Raw genomic sequence first — 16,595 nt, 5'->3', positions numbered from 1 at the left:
ATGATCCTGGAGACCTGGGATCAAGTCCCGTGTCCAGCTCCCTACGTGGGGCCTGCTTCTCCCTCTGCCTGTGTCTCTGCCTCTCTCTCTCTCTCTCTTTCTCTGTTTCTCTCATGAATAAATAAATACAATCTTTTAAAAAAATAAAACAAAGTTTGTGGTGGGACATTGGGTGGCTCAGTCATTTAAGCATCCAATTCTTGATTTCAGCTCAGGTCATGATCTTGGGGTCATGGAATGGAGCCTGGGTCAAGCTCCAAGCTCAGTCTGGAGTCTGTTAGGATTCTTGCTTCCTCTCCCTCTACTCCTCCCCAAGATTGCTCTCTCTGTCTTTCTCTCTCTCTCTAAAGAAATAAATTAAATCTTAGAAAAAAGAATGTTTATTTTTTGTCTAAAAAAGTAGTCATTGGTTAGTTCTGAGCTAGCCTATTAGGATATTGCAAGACTGTCCCAAGAGCATGATTTCAGAACAAATGGACAAAGGGATGGTCCTGCTGTATAGACTCAGTGGGTTTGAAGTCTGCTCCTATGTCCTTGTGTTTCCCGATCCCAGGACTGTGCCATGCTCTGCCTCTCCCCACACGGCTACTTCGTTTCCCTGAGAAACACATAAGGTGGTTTCTAGGTGTCCGAGGCCCTACTGGCCACTTGGAATATTGGACAGAATGGGACACGGTCGTGTCTCCTGGTCCCCATCCCCGGCCTCCACGCTATCCATGCCCCGTTGTACTCCTGTGAGTCCTGGGTCACCTCCCTGCGCCCTCCTACTAGGGCCCTCCATCTCATACCTCACTATCCTGGAGGATGACCTGGTTGCTGTCCCAGCTCCCAGACTTTTGGCCAAATTTCTCAACTTCTCCGAGACCTGCTTTCCTTCCTAATTCCTTCCTCCTTTTGTCTTTCTCTCCTCAAGTCTTAACATGAAAGTCAAGACAGACCCAGGGCAGTTCGGACATCAGGCAAAAACCAGTCCCCAGTGTGTAAAACAAGCAAGCCGTGTGTATGTCTTTTAACGAGGTTTCATATTAATAAACCTCACAGCAGAGAAAAGGCTCTTGGTGAGGCCTGGTGCCCCAATTTTTAATGAGCTGATATTGTCACCACATCTGTACCACTTGCCTGGCACCTGCTATCAGTTTCGCTTTTAGGTGACTGGACTTTTCATAGATGCCTGGTTTAGGTTCTCTGTGAGCTCCGAGGCTTTTATAACTGGGGCTGCAAAATATCCTGCCCCCGGTGATGCCCCTGCAGTGCTGAATACAGAGCGACACTCTCCGAGCCGCGGGGAGTTCTGGGGGCCTACCTCATGATGTTTGCACAGTTTTTTCCAGGTCAGGGCCTACAACATCAGAGTGACCAAAGCTAATCGCCCCACCCTCTCCCTTACTTCTCTCACTGATGCAAAGGGCCCTGGCTTTGGGGTCAGGATGACCTGGTTGCTGTCCCAGCTCCCAGACTTTTGGCCAAATTTCTCAACTTCTCCGAGACCTGCTTTCCTTCCTAATTCCTTCCTCCTTTTGTCTTTCTCTCCTCAAGTCTTAACATGAAAGTCAAGACAGACCCAGGGCAGTTCGGACATCAGGCAAAAACCCTGCCCTCCACTTCCTGACCCTGCAGGGCAGCAGGAAAAGCAAAGGCTTTTCTAGATCGCTGTGCACAAGTCAAGTGCCCTATTGCCTGGTCTGTTCCTGGAGCCACAAAAAGACGGCCCAGGAGAAGGTGAAGATATCGTTATCCTGGAAGGAAAGAGATGTCAAAGTGAAGTCCAGCCTGTGCTCTCCACGCCGTTAGCTGGGAGAGGGGCTACCTGGGCAGGATGCGGTGCTCCGGGTGGCCAGCAGCCTGGTGTGCTCCCCTAGTGTGCTCCCCTGGTTTGCTCCCTGGAGGAAGGGGGATTCTTGAGCCTGTGTTCCCCAATGCGTCACTGGTGACGGCCCAGATGTTTTAAGGTTTTGGTCATGTTTGAGTTGGGCTGTTCTGATGCTGAGCCCTGCTGTGCCCTGCTGTGCCCTGCTGGTGTGCCCTGCCGGTGTGGTGAGGGGCTCACGGGCATCTACGGGCCTGGTGCCCCCCCCACACCCACCCTCAGCACACCCATCGACAGGGAGCTCCTTCTCCAGGCCTTGGATCCGAGGCGGCCTCTGACTTGCTGTGGCCGTGGGGTGTGGGTGGCCTGAGCCTGAATATTCTCTCACGCTTGCCCATCCCTGTAGAGCCCTGTACCCGCACGGGGCACACCTGCTGGAGCCTGAGACCCCACATGCTGAGCCACGCCTGCCACTTGTTTTGGCTGGGGGCCGGTGCTCAGGGAGGCCACCCTGCCCTCTCGGCTGACCCCGAAACATGAACGTCCCCCCCGGTCCACACCCCAGAACTGCCCAGACAATGCCCAGATCCATGAGCAAAGCACATCTTTGTGTCTTGCTGCTGAAGGTTTGTGGTTGCCTCTTGCGGTTGTCGTTGTGACAATAGATAAGCAATCTGGAAACAATACTGTCTGACGAGTACGCTCATTGCTAGAGTATCTGGAAGGTATAAAAATGTGCAAAGTGGAAAAAAAAATCACCCAAAAGCCCACTCGCTGTGCAGAGAAAACTGTCACGAACACCTCTATGCTCTGGACAGTTTTTGTAAGTGTATTTAGAGCAAAATTGAAAGTGAAAATCTGATAATTAACAACCATCCTCTGGAGCAACATTGTGATCTCTCTTGCTTTGGGACCTGGGAAGCTCCAGAGGACAATTTTTGGCCCAACCTGAGGAACAGAGTAGAAAGTTGCTCAGATTGCTCTAGTGTGTGACTCTTCATTCTCCTGTTATCTCACCAGGGTGTTTGTTTCTTTCCCTTTTCTTTGATTTGACTCACTTTCTTTTTTCAAGATTTTATTTATTTATTCATGAGACACACACAGAGAGAGGCAGAGACACAGGCAGAGGGAGAAGCAGGCTCCATATGCAGGAAGCCCGATGCGGGACTCGATCCCAGGACCCCAGGACCACGACCTGAACTGAAGGCAGATGCTCAACCACTGAGTCACTCAGGTGCCCTTCATCTTTTTATTTCATTTCATAACATGCATTTTATGTAAAGGTCGCCAACTAAAGTAAAGAAAACAAAGTTTTGCTCAAACAAACTGCAAAGGCTACAGAGCAGTGATGTGAAGACGCCACACCCAGGCCTGATCTCACACCCAGAAGTTCATTTTTGTTTCCTCCTTCGTATCTTGGTGTCATGAGTGTTCGTTGCATTTTGGCCAGGTCTCAGGTCTATGGTGAGCGCTGCCTGGTGGGGTGCAGCCAGCCAGTGATCCGGGTGGGGGGTGGGCTGAGACCACCAGCCAGCGTCCCCGAGGACGAGGTGGTCCACCTGCTGTGGGAGCGTGATGGAGTGGGGGTGAGTCTGTGTTCGCATGACGTGGTGGGAGCGCAATATAGGGGCTGAGCATGTGGCAGCCGGAGGCCAGGGCAGTGGGGTGTGGAGGGAGGGAGGGCCGGGGTGGCCGGAGCAGGGGCCACACACACACTCCTCCTTCCACCGACCACGCACGCACGGAGCCCATACTCTTCTGAACGGTGGGTAGTGGGTTCTCATGGGTCAGGATCCACACATGCCAAGCCTGCCTCATCCTGGCCCCGCCCCCGCTCTGGGCAGGTGACCCCCCGCCCTTAGCCACCGACTTTGGCCATGCTGGGGGGTGTCCTAGGACCACATGCGGCTTCGACATGATTTCTGTCGCTTTTAACTAAATTCTTAAAAAAAAAAAAAGAATTGTAGGTACAAGAACATAAGTTTTAGAAAGAATCCAAAGGGGGAGACTAAGACTTATACAAGCCTGTCTTTACACAGGAATCACCTTTAACTGGCTTTGAGGTTGTAGGATCACAGCTTCCCTCCTTCGAGTGAAACCCCCTACAGGCTGCCTGGTTGTACCTGGGCGTTCAGTGCCGTGTGCAGACCCTAGGATGAGCTCACCTTGCCTTTCCTGGCGCACAATTTTTTTCTCCTTTGGAAAACTTACAGCACTTAGACTGTTTCCTTACCCCAGCCGGGGGGTTTGATGAGGTGTGATGCACCTGCTGCTGTTCCCAAATCATCATCTCAACTCCACGGAGATAAGATCATACATGGGATATTTTCATAGGCCTAAGAACTATCATTTTGATGTGCTAATAGTTCTTAGGAAAGACATTTCAAACAGAGACACTGCAGTCTAAGCAGAGTCCTTTGGTTTTCTGTCCACAGGTGACGCAGAGCCAGGAGATGAGCCCCTCCTCTGGGCTCCCGCCGCGGTGAAGGTCAGAGCAAGGTCGAGCGGTTGACCCCCCAAGGCCCCACCTGGCTGTTGTGTACTTGATTTTACGGTTCCAGGAGGACGGGTAAGTGGATTTTAGCCATGAAAGGAAATAGGTGGTGCTTTCAGCTACAAGAAACAGAAACTCTGACTCAAACTGGCTTTAAAAGAAAAAAGGAAATGTATTACCTCACACACCAGGAAACGGGAAGTGCAGGGTGGGCGTGGACGTGGATGCCGTGAATCAGTGGTTTAACTGGGTTCCGCTCTTTCTCCAGGGCTGCTCTGCCCTGTTGTCAGACGCTGAGGCCAGCTAATCCTCCTCTGCGCCCAGCCCGGCTGTCCCGCCGCCGCCGCACCCACACCTTCCCCAGGGGAGGCACCTGCTGGCGCCCAGGGCCTTCGAGGTGGTTCCGAATCCAAAGCCCAGGGCGAGGCCTAGAGTCCCAGCTCCCCGAAGCCCCTGGGGGTTCGTGATGCACAGCAAGGTAGAGACCCCCGCCCTGTCTGCCCGGCCTACCTCCTGGCCTGGGAAGGAAACCCAGGAGGGCGAAGTTATGATGGGACAGGAGAGAAAGGGAACGAAATCTCAGCCGTGTCAGCAGGGGAGAAGCCGGCCGTGATTGTGGGGGGCAGATCGCTCCCATCCCCTCCGTGGTCCCAGCGTGGGGACCTGAGAGCAGGCTCCAGGGAGGCCAAAGAGCAGCGTTTCAGGAAGCAGGCCCTGGGAATCCAGCTGGTGCCCCGGGTGGGGGGTCTCCTGCCGTCTCCCCCCAAGGCCTCCAGGCTGCTTGTGCACGTGTGCATCCTGCAGAGCAGGGCCCCAGGGGGCTGCCCGCCCCAGGCCACCTGCCCCGGCACAGTAGCGCCCTGCCCCCGCCCTGGAGGGGACGTGCCACCTGCCAGTGACACAGGGCCCGGTGACCTCAGGTGCTCAGGGCCCGGGCTTCCCCCACACCTGCCGGCGGCCCTCACAGGGGAAGCGGAGCATCCCAGTAACAGGAGCTGCTGGCGGTAGAGACAGGAAGGCGACTCCGTCCACACCGCGGAACGCTGCTGCGTGGCACTTCCGGAGGACGGTCCCGGGCAAGTCCCTGGAGTCCCACGTCCTTTGTCACCTACCCCAACTTCCCGCTCGTCCGCACTGGCTCTCTTGGACTCATTCCCTGGCTCCCAGGTGGCGGCTCCTGCCACTCACATCCTTCTTGGCTGCCGCCTGGCATGTCCCAGCACGTCTTACATCAACTCCAGGGAGCATCTGGCCAGGCGGTTGGGGAGTGTCCCGCAGGAGGTGTGTTTTAACGGGTCCCCTGCAGACCGCTCACTGCTCGGAGCCCCGTCCCGGATGCAGCCAGTCTCCAGAAACAGACCCAGCCTCGGTTCCCCGCTCAGCCCAGTGCAGACTGGCCCTGGGGCCTTGGGAAGCTTCCCAGTCTCAAATCTGTAATGTGGAAAAGGGGAAAATAGTCATTATCTGAAGGTAGCACAGTAGGCATGGATTTCGGTGGTGACTGCGATGTGCTTGGGCCATGCCAGTGCGCCCTGCAGGGGAGCGTCTCTTCCTCCTCTGGTGCAGGGCAGAGGCCCGGGAGGGCCCCGATCAGGGATCCTGCAGAGAGGCTGCGGGCATCAGAGGCTCCGTGGGGCCCAGTGCCCGAGCCTGCTGGAAATTAATGGCTATTAATCCTAAATGTGAGAAGAGAGAGGGACAGAGACAGAGAGGGAGACAGAGAGACAGAGAGAAAAGAAGACAGGGCATTTCTATAGCAAAGGCCCAGAGCAGAGGCCTGTCCGTCAGCAGACAGTGTCTGGGACTGCAGGACGGCCGCCCGAACACACCAACCCTTGTACCGACCGCTTATGACCATGGGGCCATCCCCTGTTGTTCACTCATTACACACACCTCCCCAGGGGCCACGGTGGATGTCCCGTAGGACTGCGGCAGGTGCAGAGAAGTTAAATGATCTCACTCGTTTTCTCTGTCATGGTCAAAACAACTTGTACATAAATACTATGAATAATCCAATCAGTTTTGGATTTCTGAGTGCTATTATATGAATAAAAATACCCTGTAGTGTACATTCAAAACGAATTCCTTCCCAACACAAAGAGAATTCTTTGCCAAGTGTGACTTTCACGGCCTACACTCCCTCTTCCCCACCAAGAAAGACCAAAAAAAAAAAAAAAAAAAAGAGAGAGAGAGAATAAAACAGGAAGCAAGCACTTGGCGCGGTTTCGCTGTGTCGCAGTGGAGGTAATCCTGAAGATTCTGGGTGGATAAACACACCAGCCAACACCCGAGGTGTCAGGGCAAATCCTTTCTTATTAAAAAGAACCACAGCAATTTAAAAACTCATATAAAGATAAATTTACATTAAAAAACCCTACCCTCAGTTTTTGGCTTTTTTTTCTCTCTGTACCATAAATACAGGCTAGTCAAAAAAAAAAAAAAAAAAAAAAAGAAAGAAAAAAAAAAGAAACAATGAGTGAAAAGATGGGAAAATACAAATTTCCGTAACATCCACGGCCTGGCCCATGTCTGTTCTGAGAGCCACAGTCAGCGCCTGGAGAACCACCTTCTTGTTTTGCTTCTCCTTCTCCGTGCTTGACTGGAAACAGAGCCCATAAATGAATTCTCATGAAAATCGGATCATGTTATACAGGTGACTCAGTTCCCCCTCTTTCACCTAATGATATGTCTTGGACACTGTGCATGCAGCTGTGGGTCCGCAGCCCCCACCCCCATGGAAGGGTGCATGGCAGGCAGTGTCCAGGGGCTCCTAGGAAACAAAGGCTTTGCTCCGTCTGGTATGGTAGCCCCATCGGGGAGGCGTCTGCTCCCTACAGGCCCACCCTCCGAGGGCAGGGGACAAGTAACGCGAGAGGAGCGCGCTCTTCTACATACATACCTGGAGCACGAGGAGACCCTGCCAACCAAGACCTGAGGTGTCCTCTCTTCTTCCGTGTTTTGGGCAGCTTCCCAAGGCGCTGTTTGGACCACTTGAAATTAGAACTCAGACACCAATTCCCCAGCTTGCAAATCCAATCTGCTGCCCGTGGACCTGTGGCGAGGCCCTGCAAGTCCGCTTCCAGGTGATTCCTCCATGCACGGAGTCAAGAACACAGATTCCGACTCTGGGGTCCAGTGTCACGGGTGGGCGTGCTCCGTGTATTTTCCTCCTCCCTCACCTGTTAGGACTTAGCACGGCCATCCAGCTTTGGTATTTCTGCTCAGATTTAGTTTTCTTTTCTTGGAACGGTCGGGTTTTCTTTGTCACCCTTCCACGTTACGGTTCCGTACCTGCTCTTCGTGCTTACGCTAAGCGTCTTACCAAGGCTGCTCCACCCAACCAGACCTGAAATAGTATCCATCCCCTTCTGGAGAAGGCGAACGTGGGAGCACTTGTGCATCTGCCTCTGCAGCCCCTCCTCCTCGTGGCTGGTCTAGTTCCATATCGTTGTTATGTTTCTTGATTTTCACCGTCAACGACTACATTAGTCGCTGCTTGTGCACATCTCGTTGTTCATCATTCTTACCAAACCCCATTATCCCTTCTGGTTTAATTCTCTCCTCCCTGGATGAAGGTCTCTGGTCATTTTAGAGGCAGTGACAGGTGGAGGGTTCTCAGTCTCTGGAAATGCCTTTCTCTCTCTTGCTGTTGAGTTGTAGTTCTCAGCACAGTTTCCTGAGAAATTTGGTGTCAATCGACTATCAGTTGAATTAGTGGAATTTTTGGTGGTAGTATGTCTCCTGTTGTTCTAATATTTGGTCTTTGACCTTGGTTTGTGACCCCGGGATCCTGAAACCCTTGTGAATTCCTAAAGGACAAGAACACTAGAAGCATCTCTTGTCAGGTAGTTCATGGCATTAACCTCTCCATCTGTACAGGATGAAAAGGCTAAGTTGCTGTCACCCAAGGATCCAACACCATTAGGACTGAAAGAACAACAGCCACAAGCACGTGCACACCTCAGTTAGCTGTCCCAGGTGAGCGCTCCAGAACTGCAGGTAACTCTGCTCCATGAAGTCGGCAAGCCAAGCAGGTGTACGGGGCGCCCCCACCTTCAGCGTGTGACTTCTGGGGGCGGGGGTAGGGCCCGAGTGCAGGTAGAGAGCTTCCCTCTCAGGACCCACTACGGTAGGTGCATCATGGGTCTTGTGCTCCATGGGGAGCCTACTGAGGCAGAAGGAGGAAAGGATTTGCCAGCCGTCTCTCACGTCTCCTAAAATGGAACTCCCTTTATGTTGTCTAGGCTTTCACACAGACCTGGTGAGTGTCTGGAACCTTCTGGTCAGCCCTTATCACCTTCTTGGTGCTGGTGCTACAGGTTCCAGCTTGGGGTCCCCTATCTTGAGAAAGAAAAAGGAAAGGATGAAAGGCAATGGATGATTATCTTTAAGGAAAATCAAAGAGCAGAGGAGAGAAGTGGATTCTGGGTTTTCATTCAGGCTTCACGGGGCTACGGGAACACTGTGCCAATGTTTAAGGACGCCGTTGAGCGCTCTCATCCCCGGGGTCTGTGTCTGATGGAGCCACTCTGCTGCCCACGTGTCGAGGACCCAGGCAAGCAGGTGACATAGCTCACGTGGTCTTTCCCTCATTCCTCTGTGCCAGTCGTGTCTTTACCTTTGAGCATCTTTGGGACAAATCTGAAGCCATATGGCTTTTTGCTTTCCTTTCTCTTTTTTGTGCCCAGATTCTGTTTTATTTAAGAAGACCTTCTCTTTCCTGGACTGGGTTGTATTCCCCCATATTTCTCATGGTTTGTTATGAGTTTTTCCTCCTGTCTCTCTTCTCTCTCTGCCCCACACCCTGACCCCCAGGACATTTTATAGGATCCTGGCTGGATTGTCCGATTTGTAAGCTGTGCTTTGTGTCACTCTTTGTGGGGGTTTCTTGAGGTGAGGAGCTGGGTCATGGTGGTCCTTCTCCAAGGGCTTTCTGTGGGATCCCCTCAATCCACTGTTGGAGGGAGTGTGCCGGGGGCCCTCGCTGGGCTGACGTCTCCCTCTGTGCTGGAAGTCTGAGTTCCTCGAACCCCCACAGCTCACAGTTCTTTCTCGGGGTAGTTTGTATTTAGTGTCTCTTCCCGGGGGTCATTCTTGCCGGTTTCTGCGAGTGGACTTGGAGGTCCTTGTTTCTCAGTGCTTCCAAGGATTAGGGCGATAGTGCTTCAGGAAAGGCTTTATCGATTTAAGACAGTTTGATGACCTGATGTTGGAAGGCCATCCCAAAGATGTAAGATCCTAGAGAACACGCAAGCTCAGACATGGGGACGACAGTCCATATCTATGGATGAGGTCGTCTCTCTGTATCTGAGACTTATATTTAGAATAGTTTGGCATTCATGTCTTTATAAGGCTAAGAATATGAATTAATTTTGTTAAGATGATCTCACACCAAGTGTACGTGTGGTATTTTAAGCTTGACCTTTGGCCTTTAGAGACCTTGGCAGCAAACCCAATGCAAGAAAATAAAGATGCTCCCATCTGACACTTCATTCAGATGACGGCCCGGCTTAGTGCACACGGCAGTCTCGAGGGCACACCGTGACACTGCAAACGGCAGACAGTCTATTTTGGGTCTTGAAATATATTCCTGGATGGCGCAGATGGCCTCTGCTGTTGCAGACTGCCGTGCACGGTGGGGAGGCCCCAGAGTGCGCGCTGGGATGAGACAAGGCGCTAACAGAGGCTGGGAAGCAAGCCTGACTCGGAGCAGACAAGCCATTTACCACCTAACAAGACACATCAAGAAGTGTCGGGTGGGGAGCCAGGAAACAGAGCACTCGAAGAGGCATCCCCCTCTGTCTCCTCTCTGCCGAACAAAATACCTTCAAAAGTCAATAGCAAGGGATTTCCCCTTTGAAACTCTTATTCACTATTGACCCAGGAAGTCTGGTGGGTGGTTTAGTGATCAATGAAAGTCGGGTTTGCAAAAACGTCCTCATCTGGTGACAGCAGCAATGAAGTCCCTAGATGATGCCAAACAGTCCGTAGCTGCATCCGTGAGATGCTTGTGCAAAGCTGTCCCACTAACGGGGAAAACACTCCAGGTGCCCGATGATGACTTTTCCTGTTTTCTGACCTGTGGGGTCAGGAGCTGGGGCCTCACGTGACTGCACGTGGCTGAGGAGTTGTCAGGCACCAGGGCTGTGCCTCGACCCTTGGGGCCTCTGCAGTCTGGTGCCAGGTCTTGGGTATCTTCCACAGGAAGTGAGGCCCGGAGACTGACTTAGTTTCTATGCACATTGCCCAGAGACTCAGAAGGTAACACCACCTGTTTTTCACGATCGATGAGACATCGAGGGAGCAGCAGCTCCTTGCTCCCAGACTCTTGGCCTGAGCCCGTGGGATACCGCCTGGACTTGCCGTCTTACCTGTTGTGCGGTGTCGGGTCAGCTTGGGCTTGGTCGCAGCACTGTCTTCCTGGAGCCCAGTGGAAGCAGGATATAGAGGCCTGGCCTCCTTGCCCGTAAAATCTTCACAAGCGTGTCTAGGGTAATGGCTGGTGTCCTTCCTCATGGAGACGCCCAGGCTGCCCCCGTTGCCATGGAGATGGAGGCCGGTGCCTGACGAGAATGGCCCCACTCTACTGGGGACCATCAGCGTTCCTAGGGCTGCAGCCACCCTCGGGAGACAGAGGGGCTCCCTGGAGCTCTGGGTCAATGAGGAAACGCTCTTCCTGGAGATTGCTCCATAATTCTGATTTCTGCTTTTCAGGAGAAGGTCCCAGGATCAGAGCCTGAATGAAGGGAAAAGGAAGCTTTCAGGGAAACTCAGCCAAATATTAGGATAATTAGATGTGGGTGCGTAGCCTGTAGTGGCAGCGGTACCCATCAAGTGATGAGAGACAAATCCTAGAAGGTCGTGTCCAACAGGAAAGTGACAGACAGTCCCACTTCTCTGTTCTAAGTCCCATTTGCCTTCTATCATTCCTTTAGGCAGCCCTGTGGGAAGCACCTTATACAAGGTTCAGGGGATTGGAGAGACTCGTCCCTCGTCCTCACAGAGCCCTACGTTGCTGACTACCTGCCAGGACGCCCACCGCCTGCTCACCTGGAGCCTCAGTGCTTCTTGATTGCAGCATCTCAAGACCCAAAGCCTCTTCGTTCTTTGTAGGACCCCAGTGGTGGCGTGGTCCGAGCGTCTGCATTTGACACCGTTCAGTGGACGTGCATTTCCAAGCTCAGCCACCACTCTGCCCAGTGCCGGGGAGAGAGGGAGCTGGGTGTCACTCGCAGATGGCCCACGGTGGCATGGAGCTCGGGCCGGGCACAGTCCTACTCCTGTGTAGGAGAGGAGAGTTTCACGGAGGCCACACTCCTGGCGTGGAACCCGTCCTTCCACCACGGGCTGTGGAAGCCAGGAGAGGAGACCCATCCTCCTCTGACAGCAAAGACTTGCCCACTGACATCACCAAGTGAGGGACCAACTGCCCATTTCGACGTTAAAAGAGCGTGCGGGGGTGCATGTGCCGTAGAGACACACAGACTCCCCCACTCAGATGTGAAGACCCGGGTCTTTATGTGGACACTGGAGAGGCAGGCACGTGCTGGGCTTGTGGGGGGGTCTCTTCCTTCTGGAAAGTCTCCACGTCCTGAGCAGGGTCTCTGCACGTGTGCATCTACCTGGCCATCACCCAAGGCTGGAAGCGGGAATCCAGGGGGCGGCGTGGCCTCTGGGCCACGTGGGCACACGTGACACACCGTTCGTTCCAGGCCGGCTCTCCAGACTGCTGATGTGATTTTCTGAATGTCTTCCTGGTTCTTCGAGTGCTCGGCAGCAATGACCTCATGCCCCATCTGCTGCTTTCTCCCGGCTCCCCTTCCTCCTCCTGGAAACCATGCTCTCATCTGCGGGGCACCTGCCGTGTGTGCCCCCCTCCTCCGTAGGAGGCCTCTGGCCGAGCCGGCAGCTTTCACAGTGGCCAGGCTGGCCCGAGAGGAGCAGAGCGCCACCCTGCCGCGGCCTCCCCACCGAGAGCCCGTGGTCCCCGTGGTCCTGCAGCGCACCCTCATTTGTCCTGCTCACTGAGGATGCTCGCTGCCTCTCATGTAATGGTGACACCCAGATCTCACGCCACTAAGACAAGAAGAGCTCTCCACGAGAGTCCAGCAGACCGGAGCAAAATGCTAATGAGGCAGGACGTTGGTGTCGTTTTAATTTCTCTTCGTCCGGGGTCAGTGGAGACTAGCGGCCTCTCCCTGCTCTCGTCCTGGGGAACACGGACAGCTGAGCCATCAGAGCTCACGTGTACACGCTGACACTCACATGTATGTGTACATACAAACACACTTGCACACAGGCACACACATGTACACACTCGAACGCATGCACACTCATGTGCACACATACACACACACATACACAACTCTGTAAGTTACTTCCCAGATCAGAGACTGAGACCTTTCCTGCTCCTGGAAGTAAGTGGAATGAAGCTACGTGGAGAGGGCCTCCCCTCTCTATGTCGTGTCTGATTGTCCTGCTGCCAAGGTCCCAAGGGTCTGATGCAGGGAGGGGGTGGGCGGCACCTGTGTGAGGCTGCTGTCCTCCTGGGTCCAGGGGTGGGACCAAGGCTGGAGGTCCCGCTGGCTTCCTGGGCGCCCCCCTCCCCCAGAGCCACACTTGGCTCTGGTGTGAGGGGCAGGTGTTGAGGGCTGGCCCACCACGGTAACACACGTTCCCTACCATAAACCCCGCACTGGCCGTTGGCCCTCTAAGATGTGGCTCCTGCCCTCAGCAAGGCATGATTCTTCCAGAGAGACCAGACAGAGGTCCCTGTCTCTCGGAGTCAGAGCAGGGGCAGCTGGACAGACTTCCAGGGAAAGGAGTTTCCTGAAGCTCCGGGCACCTCCACGGAGCCCGCGGCCCGTTCTTTCCCACCTCGTCCTGCTGAAGGGGAAGGAGGATTGTGGCCGGGGGGGAAGGCGACGAGGAATCTCCGTGCGAGGGCCACGCATGCCGGGCGGTGCACCCTTCTGGAATACCCCGGGGGGCTGGAGAAAGCCGGGAAGGACGAAGAAGCTGCAGGGGGCAGCCTGGCACGCGGATGGGCAGGCGAAGCACGAAGCTACGTTTCCCGGGGAGGACGAGAGTCCCGTTTCAGACAAGAGCCAAAACGATGAAAAGTTCAGTAAATTTGTCAGATCCGCAGTGTGAGCGCAGTGGGACAGTCAGTGGACGGTCGGCAGGAAGGGCGCTGGCTCACCCCCTCCTAACACCTTCCCGTCCTCCTTGGGGGACGGCTGAGGGCCCGGGAACACCCTGGCTGGTGGAGCCTGGTCACTGTAGGCTCATGGGGTCCGCGTGGCCCCTCGAGGTCCACTGAGGCCAGCAGCCCACCATTCACGGTCATCACAGCTGCCCCTTCTGGTGGCGAGCCTGCACCTCGGTGAGAACCACTCCGCACCCCGTCCCCACGCTCCTGCTTAGCCACCCAGCGTGGGGTGAGGGCCTTGTGCTTCCTTTGTAAGATTTTCAGAGTATTATTTCCAGGTGTTTCTCCAGCTTCGGGTGTGGGTCTGTTTCCATCAGAGCTCTCCTGAACATGGGCAGGTGCATTCTCAGTTTCCAAATGGGACTTCCTTATTTCAGAGACACAAACGTGAGTGTTGCCGATTGTCCCGTTGCAGTAACAGCGTGGTTTAGTCGCAACAGGAGCAGATATTTGGGTTTATAGCCAGATTTGCTTCCACACACTTTAGAACCTGGGGCTGTGGGTAGCCCGGGTGGCTCAGCGGTTTAGCACCGCCTTCAGCCCAGGGCGTGATCCTGGACACCCCAGATCGAGTCCCACGTCGAGCTCCCTGCATGGAGCCTGCTTCTCCCTCTGCCTGTGTCTCTGTCTCTCTCTCTCTGTCTCTATCTCTCACGAATAAATAAATAAAATCTTAAAAAAAAAAAAAAAAGAACCTGGGGCTGTTCTTCACCTGCTGTGAGAATTGATCTTTCGGAGAAAGACAGGTGTCTGGTGGTGGTGGGACTGAGCTCGGTGGCCCCTGGCCCTCTCTGATCCCGGTTTCCCACACATTCAGCGGCGAGGTGACCATTCACCGCTTCTCCCATGGATTCTCTCTTGCCAACCACGAATGCTTCAAATGCATCAAGACTAGAGGACAAATTTATATCTCCAACTCAAGTCAGCTCGCATGAGTGGACACCCTGTCAGGATGGAGCGACCAGTGTGTACCCAGTGGGTTCCACTTTGGGCAAGTGTGGCTGTGGGGTCTGCTGAGCACTGTACATGCGACTCCCGGTTTCCCAGGCTCAGAAGCGTCCCGGAGCAGGAGATGCTCGCTGGCCGGGGCTGAAGGCAGGGCCTGCCGCAGGAGGAGCTTCTTGAGCCCGGGCGAGCGTGCCCAGTACCAGAGCCCCTCCTCCCTGCGGGTGGGATGCGGGGCGTGTGCGTGGTCCCTGCAGGACACACGTCCCACCCACGACGATGCCCAGAGGGAGGGCACAGTGCCGGGCGCTGAACTCACTTGCCTGGGAGAGTTGTCCTAGAAGGGAAAACCCACACGCCGCCGTGGTGGACCTTGACCTCCTGGCCAAACAAGAAACAAGGCTCTCTTGTCCTCACTCTCCAAGAAGCGGCCCCGCGAACACACCCCGATTGTGAGGTTGCTGCTGACCGATGCAAATCACTGCTGGCTCCAGACTGCAGCAGCCGAAGACAGGGCCTTCGGTTTGGCCGTTGCACGTGGGAGTGATGGACCTCGAGCGGCCCCGCCAGCGCACAGACTGGACCGCACCCCGAGTCCCCTCACCCCGACCTGGGGCAGCTCCTCAGACAGTAGCTCCAAGGGTGCTGAGCTCAGTACCAGTCAGAAGCACTTCATGGAATGATCACTAAGTATTTTGTGAATCAAGTCCGTATTTCCCATGTACTTATAACACGAAATCGTTAGGCATCATCTTTGTCCCGAACAGCTCTGGAGGCGCTTGGCAGATTTTGGCTTACATTTGTCATTGAAGGAGAATGATCACGGAGCATCTTAAGCGTGTGGCTCACGCCGTCATCCAGAAACAACAGGACGGCCGGGAAATGGTGGGGCGTTGGGTCTCCCTCGGGGTGCTGACAGGACCGCGCAGGGAGGAGGCGTTTGCCCTCTCTGAGCTGGAGCTGTGGGCGCCCCTGTGGTCCCCCCTCCCAGCCTCTGGGAGCCCCGCAGGCTGAATGGGCTGCTCAGCTCGGCCTGGCAGCCCGAGGGCGTGGGGCAAGGAGCCCCTCGGGGCCACGTCTGTGCCTTGCCCGTCTCTGGCTGAACCCGTGTGCACAGCACAGGCCCCCCAAACCCACCCCGGCCTCCCCAGGCCCGTGGGCTCCCTGTGGCTCAAGAGCCAGTACTTGAGCCTGAGCCCCGGCTTCCGTACTGTGGGGACACCAGTGCCCTTCCAAGTGCTCCTGAGGATTTATGTGTTTTAAGGGACTCAGGGGGGTTGTTGGGAACAGGAGGCTTGTGTTCCTAATCTGACCTCCAGCTTTGGTGGCTTTTGGGTCCCGGAGCCTGGGCCCACAGGTGTCACGTCCTTCTGCGTCACAGGTGGGTGTTGCTCTGCCCCCTTCTCCCTGCAGGGAACCCCCCTCCCCCACACAGGGCCGGGTCTGCAGCAGGTGCCAGGATGCCAGAACCACCTCGGGTCCTCGGTTTACCTCACTTTCCGTACGCTGCCCTGCTCCCCGCCGTTCTGGCCCTGAGGTCCCTACCCCCTTCCCTGGAGCTCACCCCCTCTCTCCAGGCCTTGGCCCACCTCCCGGCCGTCACTTCCGGCTGCTGACTCAGTCTCCCCTGCAGCCACTGGGGCACTTGGTCCTGCATTCCTGCACAGAGCAGACTCCTTTGCTTCTCTCAAGGAGGCTCTTCCCAGACGGGCCTGCCCATTGGTTTGTAAACCCCAGAAGTGCCCCCATGAAGGGGCCATGTTCCCTGAGCCGCACCGCCAGAAGCACGGAGATGGCTGAACCCTGAACTCCCAGCTTTGCCTCAGCACCCTCTCTGGTCCTGAGGCTCACCCCACGGAGCTCTGAACAAGCCCGGAACGCACAGTGATCTCTCCCTGCCCCTCCCGTCATGTAGGCTTCAGCTGCTGTGCTGTCAAACCAACAGGCAGGCCCGTCTCTCTCCCACCTGAGACCGTAACCCCGACCGTGACCTGACCTTGCCCTTGAGAGCTCACCCCGTGGGCCCCCAAGGCCCCTCCAGTACAGCCTGGCCTGGCTGCCGAGCTGGTTGTCATATTCCCAACCCGCTTTATCACATTAGGACATTTCTTTTTTGTAGGGTTTATTTATTTATTTTA

At 55.0% G+C, this 16,595-nt stretch overlaps 1 long non-coding RNA gene across 1 annotated transcript; it reads right to left on the bottom strand.

The window, feature by feature from the left end:
- Positions 1–3,037: 3,037 nt before the first annotated feature.
- Positions 3,038–9,773, bottom strand: LOC112644439 (uncharacterized). Its single transcript, XR_003126388.3, has 2 exons — positions 7,201–9,773; positions 3,038–5,732 (listed from the first exon to the last, which is right to left on the bottom strand). It is a non-coding gene; the product is annotated as an uncharacterized LOC112644439 (long non-coding RNA).
- Between the last annotated feature and the right edge of the window lie 6,822 nt (positions 9,774–16,595).

This window comes from Canis lupus, chromosome 1, assembly GCF_003254725.2.
Source record: "Canis lupus dingo isolate Sandy chromosome 1, ASM325472v2, whole genome shotgun sequence".
NCBI classification, from domain to species: Eukaryota; Metazoa; Chordata; class Mammalia; order Carnivora; family Canidae; genus Canis; species Canis lupus.
Note: the sequence above shows the minus strand (reverse complement) of the source record. Positions and strands in the feature narration are given on the sequence as shown.